Source organism: Triticum dicoccoides, chromosome 7A, assembly GCF_002162155.2.
Source record: "Triticum dicoccoides isolate Atlit2015 ecotype Zavitan chromosome 7A, WEW_v2.0, whole genome shotgun sequence".
Classification (NCBI taxonomy): Eukaryota; Viridiplantae; Streptophyta; class Magnoliopsida; order Poales; family Poaceae; genus Triticum; species Triticum dicoccoides.
Genome location: NC_041392.1, coordinates 76,196,799 through 76,205,077, shown reverse-complemented (window position 1 = coordinate 76,205,077; position 8,279 = coordinate 76,196,799).

The window sequence follows — 8,279 nt, the reverse complement described above, 5'->3', positions numbered from 1 at the left end:
GTGAATTCAGAATGTCGCCAAAGGGCAAGTGCTGGAAGATATCCGCGGAGGTGAATTCCATGATCGGCGCCCAATCGGATTCGATTGGTAGGGGCGCGGATGGTTCGGAGTCCGGAAAGGACTCCGGCACCTTAGAGTCACGGGCTGCGCAGAGGGTTAGGCTGGTGTTCGGCTCGATTGCCGTTGAGACTGCAGCCCCTGAGGCGGTGTCTAACCACCCGTCCTCGACTGGCGCAGTTGGCTCCGAGCTAAGGGTCGGAGCTGATGCGGCGCAGCCTCTGGGGTACTGTTCAGCGGCAGAGCTAGGTCATACCCATCGCGATAGTGCGGCGCGCCTGGCTGTGGCTCAAATCCGTCGAAGATCAAGTCTCCGCGGATGTCGGTCGTGTAGTTCAAACTTCCAAATCTGACCTGATGGCCAGGGGCGTAGCTTTCAATCTGCTCCAGATGGCCAAGCGAATTAGCCCGTAGTGCAAAGCCACCGAATACGAAGATCTCTCCGGGGAGAAAAGTCTCAACCTGGACCGCATCGCTATCGATGATAGTAGGAGGCATCAAGCCTAACGGCGACGACACAGAGGAACTCTCAATGAAAGCACCAATGTCGGTGTCAAAACTGGCGGATCTCGGGTAGGGGGTCCCGAACTGTGCATCTAGGCCGGATGGTAACAGGAGGCAGGGGACACGATGCTTTACCCAGGTTTGGGCCCTCTTGATGGAGGTAAAACCCTATGTCCTGCTTGATTAATATTGATGATATGGGTAGTACAAGAGTAGATCTACCATGAGATTAGAGAGGCTAAACCCTAGAAGCTAGCCTATGGTATGATTGTATGTTATGGTTGTTGTCCTACGGACTAAAACCCTTCAGTTTATATAGACACCGGAGAGGGTTAGGGTTACACAAGGTCGGTTACAAATGAGGAGATATCCATATCCGTATTTCCTAGCTTGCCTTCCACGCCAAGTAGAGTCCCATACGGACACGAGACGAAGTCTTAAATCTTGTATCTTCATAGTCTAACAGTCCGGCCAATGGAGATAGTCCGGCTGTCCGGATACCCCCTAATCCAGGACTCCCTCAGATCCCATCTCAGATTTCATGGTCTCAAGCCATTTTGCGGAATCTGGGCTCATTATCGCTTCCTCATAGTTCATAGGTTCTCGATGGTCTAGTAACACGACTTCCAGAATAGGATTACCATACCACTCTGGTGCGGACCGTACCCTGGTTGACCTACGAGGTTCGGTAGTAACTTGATCTGAAGTTTCATGATCATCATCACTAGCTTCCTCACTAATTGGTGTAGGAATCACTGGAACTGATTTCTGTGATAAACTACTTTCCAATTCGGGAGAAGGTACAGTTACCTTATTAAGTTCTACTTTCCTCCCACTCACTTTTTCGAGAGAAACTCCTTCTCTAGAAAGGATCCATTCTTGGCAACTAAATATCTTGCCCTCGGATCTGTGATAGAAAGTCTACCCAACAGTTTCTTTTGGGTATCCTATGAAGACGCACTACTCCGATTTTGGGTTCGAGCTTATCAGTTTGAAACCTTTTCACATAAGCATCGCAACCTCAAACTTTAAGGAACGACAGCTTTGGTTTCTTGCCAAACCATAGTTCATACGGTGTCATCTGAATGGATTTAGATGGTGCCCTATTTAACGTGAATGCAACTGTCTCTAATGCATAACCCCAAAATGATAGCGGTAAATCAGTAAGAGACATCATAGATCGCACCATATCTAGTAAAGTGCGATTACGACGTTCGGACACACCATTATGCTGTGGTGTTCCAGGTGGCGTGAATTGCGAAACTATTCTGCATTGTTTCAAATGAAGACCAAACTCGCAACTCAAATATTCTCCTCCACGACAAGATCGCAGAAAGTTTATTTTCTTGTTACGATGATTTTCCACTTCACTCTGAAATTCTTTGAACTTTTCAAATGTTTCAGATGTATGTTTCATCAAGTAGATATGCCCATATCTTCTCAAATCATCTGTTAAGGTCATAAAATAACGATACCCAACGCGAGCCTCAACACTTATTAGATCGCATACATCAGTATGTATTGTTTCCATTAAGTCAGTTGCTCGCTCCATTGTTTCGGAGAACGGAGTCTTAGTCATCTTGTGTTTGGGAATGTAGTAATTTCAAAAAATTCCTACACACACACAGGATCATGGTGATGCATAGCAACGAGAGGGGAGAGTGTGTCTACGTACCCTCGTAGACCGAAAGCGGAAGTGTTAGCACAATGTGGTTGATGTAGTCGTACGTCTTCACGATCCGACCAATCCAAGTACCGAACGCATGGCACCTCCGAGTTCAGCACACGTTCAGCTCGATGACGTCCCACGAACTCCGATCCAGCAGAGCTTCACGGGAGAATTTCGTCAGCACGACGGTGTGATGATGGTGATGATGATGCTACCGCCGCAGGGCTTCGCCTAAGCACCACTACGATATAATCGAGGTGGATTATGGTGGAGGGGGGCACCGCACATGGCTGGAATAGATCAATAGATCAACTTGTGTGTCTAGAGGTGCCCCCCATCCACGTATATAAAGGAGCAAGGGGGGAGGCCGGACGGCCCTTGTAGGCGTGCCAGGAGGAGGAATCCTCCTCCTAGTAGGAGTAGGATTCCCCTCTTTTCTACTCCTATTAGGAGGGGGAAAGAAATGGGGAGAGGGAGAAGGAAAGGGGGGCGCCGCCCCCCTCTCCTAGTCCAATTCAGACCAGAGGGGGAGGGGCGTGCAGCCTGCCCTAGGCCAGCCCTCACGCTCTCCACTAAGGCCCATAAGGCCCAGTATTTCTCCCGGGGGGTCCGGTAACCCTCCGGCACTCCGGTTTTCTCCGAAACCATCCGGAACACTTTCGGTGTCCGAATATAGTCGTCCAATATATCGATCTTTACGTCTCGACCATTTCGAGACTCCTCGTCATGTCCGTGATCATATCCGGGACTCCGAACTACCTTCGTTACATCAAAACAAAAACTCATAATACCGATCGTCACCAAACTTTAAGCGTGGGGACCCTACGGGTTCGAGAACTATGTAGACATGATCGAGGCACATTTCCGGTCAACAACCAACATCGGAACCTGGATGTTCATATTGGCTCCCACATGTTCTATGAAGATCTTTGTCGTTCAAACCGCATAACAACATACGTTGTTCCCTTTGTCATCGATATGTTACTTGCCCAAGATTTGATCGTCGGTATCTCAATACCTAGTTCAATCTCGTTACTGGCAAGTCTCTTTACTCGTTCCGTAATACATCATCCCGCAACTAACTCATTAGTTACAATGCTTGCAAGGCTTATAGTGATGTGCATTATCGAGTGGGCCCAGAGATACCTATTTGACAATCGGAGTGACAAATCCTAATCTTGATTTATGCCAACTCAACAAGTACCATCGAAGACACCTGTAGAGCACCTTTATAATCACCTAGTTACGTTGTGACGTTTGGTAGCACACAAAGTGTTCCTCCGGTAATCAGGAGTTGCATAATATCATAGTCATAGTAACATGTATAAGTCATGAAGAAAGCAATAGTAGAAAAATAAACGATCAAGTGCTAAGCTAATGGAATGGCTCAAGTCAATCACATCATTATCCTAATGATCTGATCCCATTAATCATATGACAACTCATGTCTATGGTTAGGAAACTTAACCATCTTTGATTAATGAGCTAGTCAAGTAGAGGCATACTAGTGGCACTCTGTTTGTCTATGTATTCACACATGTACTAAGTTTCCGGTTAATACAATTCTAGCATGAATAATAAACATTTATCATGATATGAGGAAATAAATAATAACTTTATTATTGCCTCTAGGGCATATTTCCTTGAGCTTCCCACTTGCACTAGAGTTAATAATCTAGATTACATAGTAATGATTCTAACACCCATGGAGCCTTGGTGCTGATCATGTTTTGCTCATGAGAGAGGCTTAGTCAACGGGTCTGCAACATTCAGATCCATATGTATCTTGCAAATCTCTATGTCTCCCACCTAGACTTGATCGCGGATGGAATTGAAGCGTCTCTTGATGTGCTTGGTTCTATTGTGAAATCTGGATTCCTTTGCCAAGGCAATTGCACTAGTATTGTCACAAAAGATTTTCATTGGACCCGATGCACTAGGTATGACACCTAGATAGGATATGAACTCCTTCGTCTAGACACCTTCATTCGCTGCTTCCGAAGCAGCAATGTACTCCGCTTCACACGTAGATCCCGCCATGACGCTTTGTTTAGAACTGCTCCAACTGACAGCTCCACCGTTCAATATAAACATGTATCCGGTTTGCGATTTGGAATCGTCCGGAGCAGTGTCAAAGCTTGTGTCAACGTAACCATTTACGATAAGCTCTTTGTCACCTCCATAAACGAGAAACATATCCTTAGTCCTTTTCAGGTAATTCAGGATGTTCTTGACTGTTGTCCAGTGATCCACTCCCGGATCACTTTGGTACCTCCCTGCTAAACTAACAGCAAGGCACGCATCAGGTCTGGTACACAGCATTGCATACATGATAGAGCCTATGGCTGAAGCATAGGGATCATCTTTCATTTTGTCTCTATCTTCTACAGTGGTTGGGCATTGAGTCTTACTCAACTTAACAACTTGTAATACAGGTAATAACCCTTTCTTTTCCTGATCCATTTTGAACTTCTTCAAAACTTTGTCAAGGTATGTGCTTTGTGAAAGTCCAATTAAGCGTCTTGATCTATCTCTATAGATCTTGATGCCCAATATGTAAGCAGCTTCACCGAGGTCTTTCATTAAAAAACTCTTATTCAAATATACTTTTATGCTATCCAGAAATTCTATATCATTTCCAATCAACAATATGTCATCCACATATAATATTAGAAATGCTACAAAGCTCCCACTCACTTTCTTGTAATACAGGCTTCTCCAAAAGTCTATATAAAACCATATGCTTTGATCACACTATCAAAACATTTATTCCAACTCCGAGAGGCTTGCACCAGTCCATAAATGGATCACTGGAGCTTGCACACTTTGTTAGCACCCTTTGGATCAATAAAACCTTCAGGTTGCATCATATACAACTCTTCTTCCAGAAATCCATTCAGGAATGCAGTCTTTATATACATTTGCCAAATTTCATAATCATAAAATGCGGCAATAGCTAACATGATTCAGATGGACTTAAGCATCGCTATGGGTGAGAAGGTCTCATCATAGTCAACTCCTTGAACTTGTCAAAAACCTTTCGCAACAAGTCGAGCTTTGTAGACAGTAACATTACCATTAGCGTATGTCTTCTTCTTGAAGATCCATTTATTCTTGATGGCTTACCGATCATCGGGCAAGTCAACCAAAGTCCACACTTTGTTCTCATACATGTATCCCATCTCAGATTTCATGGCCTCTAGCCATTTTGAGGAATCTGGGCTCATCACCGCTTCCTCATAGTTCGTAGGTTAATCATGGTCTAGTAACATGACCTCCAGAACAGGATTACCGTACCACTCTGGTGCGGATCTTACTCTGGTTAACCTATGAGGTTCGATAGTAATTTGATCTAAAGTTTCATGATCATCATCATTATCATCCTCACTAATTGGTGTAGGTGTCACAGGAACCGGTTTCTGTGATGAACTACTTTCCAATAAGGGAGCAGGTACAGTTACCTCATCAAGTTCTACTTTCCTCCCACTCACTTCTTTCGAGAGAAACTCCTTGTCTAGAAAGGATCCATTCTGAGCAACAAAAGTCTTGCCTTTGGATCTGTGATAGAAGGTGTACCCAACTCTTTCTTTTGGGTATCCTATGAAGACACATTTTTCCGATTTGGGTTCGAGCTTATCGGGTCGAAGCTTTTTCACATAAGCGTCGCAGCCCCAAGCTTTAAGAAACGACAACTTTGGCTTCTTGCCAAACCACAGTTCATAAGGAGTCATCTCAGCGGATTTAGATGGTGCCCTATTTAACGTGAATGTAGCCGTCTCTAAAGCATAACCCCAAAATGATAGCGATAAATCAGTAAGAGACATCATAGATCGCACCATATCTAGTAAAGTACGATTACGACATTCAGACACACCATTACGCTGTGGTGTTCCGGGTGGCGTGAGTTGCGAAACTATTCCGCATTGTTTCAAATGAAGACTAAACTCATAATCAAATATTCTCCTCCACGATCAGATCATAGAAACTTTATTTTGTTGTTACGATGATTTTCCACTTCACTCTGAAATTCCTTGAACTTTTCAAATGTTTCAGACTTATGTTTCATCAAGTAGATATACCCATATCTTCTCAAATCATCTGTGGAGGTGAGAAAATAACGATATCCGCCGCGAGCCTCAATATTCATCGGGACACATACATCAGTATGTATGATTTCCAACAATTCTGTTGCTCGCTCCATAGTTCCGGAGAATGGCATTTTAGTCATCTTGCCCATGAGGCACGGTTCGCAAGTACCAAGTGATTCCAAAAGTCCATCAGAATGGAGTTTCTTCATGTGCTTTATACCAATATGACCTAAACGACAGTGCCACAAATAAGTTGCACTATCATTATCAACTCTGCATCTTTTAGCTTCAATACTATGAATATGTGTATCTCCACTATCGAGATTCAAAAAGAATAGACCACTCTTTAAGGGTGCATGACCATAAAAGATATTACTCATATAAATAGAACAACCATTATTTTCTGATTTAAATGAATAACCGTCTCGCATCAAACAAGATCCAGATATAATGTTCATGCTCAACGCTGGCACCAAATAACAATTATTTAGGTCTAATACTAATCCCGGAGGTAGATGTAGAGGTAGCGTGCCAACCGCGATCACATCGCCTTTGGAACCATTTCCCACGCGCATCGTCGCCTCGTCCTTTGCCAATCTTCGCTTAATCCGTAGTCCCTGTTTCGAGTTACAAATATTAGCAACAGAACCAGTATCAAATACCCAGGCAGTACTGCGAGAATTAGTAAGGTACACATCAATAACATGTATATCACATATACCTTTGTTCACCTTGCCATCCTTCTTATCCGCCAAATACTTGGGGCAGTTCCGCTTCTAGTGACCAGTCTATTTGCAGTAGAAGCATTCAGTCTCAGGCTTAGGTCCAGACTTGGGTTTCTTCTCTTGAGAAGCAACTTGTTTGCCATTCTTCTTGAAGTTCCATTTCTTCTTCCCTTTACCCTTTTTCTTGAAACTGGTGGTCTTGTTAACCATCAACACTTGATGCTCCTTCTTGATTTGAACCTCCGCAGCCTTTAGCATTACGAAGAGCTCGGGAATTGTCTTATGAATCCCTTGCATGTTATAGTTCATCATGAAGCTTTTGTAGCTTGGTGGCAGTGATTGAAGAACTCTGTCAATGACACTATCAACAAGAAGATTAACTCCCAGTTGAGTCAAGTGGTTATGGTACCCAGAAATTCTGAGTATATGTTCACTGACAGAACTATTCTCCTCCATCTTGCAGCTGTAGAACTTATTGGAGACTTGATATCTCTCAATCCGGGCATTTGCTTGAAATATTAACTTCAACTCCTGAAACATCTCATATGCTCCATGACGTTCAAAACAGCGTTGAAGTCCCGGTTCTAAGCCGTAAAGCATGGCACACTAAACTGTCGAGTAGTCATCAGCTATGCTCTGCCAGACGTTCATAACATCTAGTGTTGCTCCTACAGCAGGTTTGGCACCTAGCTGTGCTTCCAGGACGTAATTCTTCTGTGCAGCAATGAGGATAATCCTCAAGTTATGGACCCAGTCCGTGTAATTGCTACCATCATCATTCAACTTTGCTTTCTCAAGGAACACATTAAAATTCAGCGGAACAACAACACGGGCCATCTATCTACAACAACATAGACATGCAAAAATACTATCAGGTACTAAGTTCATGATAAATGAAAGTTCATTTAATCAAATTATTAAAGAACTCCCACTTAGATAGACATCCCTCTAATCATCTAAGTGATCATGTGATCCATATCAACTAAACCATGTCCGATCATCACGTGAGATGGAGTAGTTTTCAATGGTGAACATCACTATGTTGATCATATATTCTATATGATTCACGCTCGACCTTTCGGTCTCTAGTGTTCTGAGGCCATATATGCATATGCTAGGCTCGTCAAGTTTAACCCGAGTATTCTGCATGTGCAAAACTGGTTTGCACCCATTGTATATGAACGTAGAGCTTATCACACCCGATCATCACGTGGTGTCTCGACACGACGACCTTTC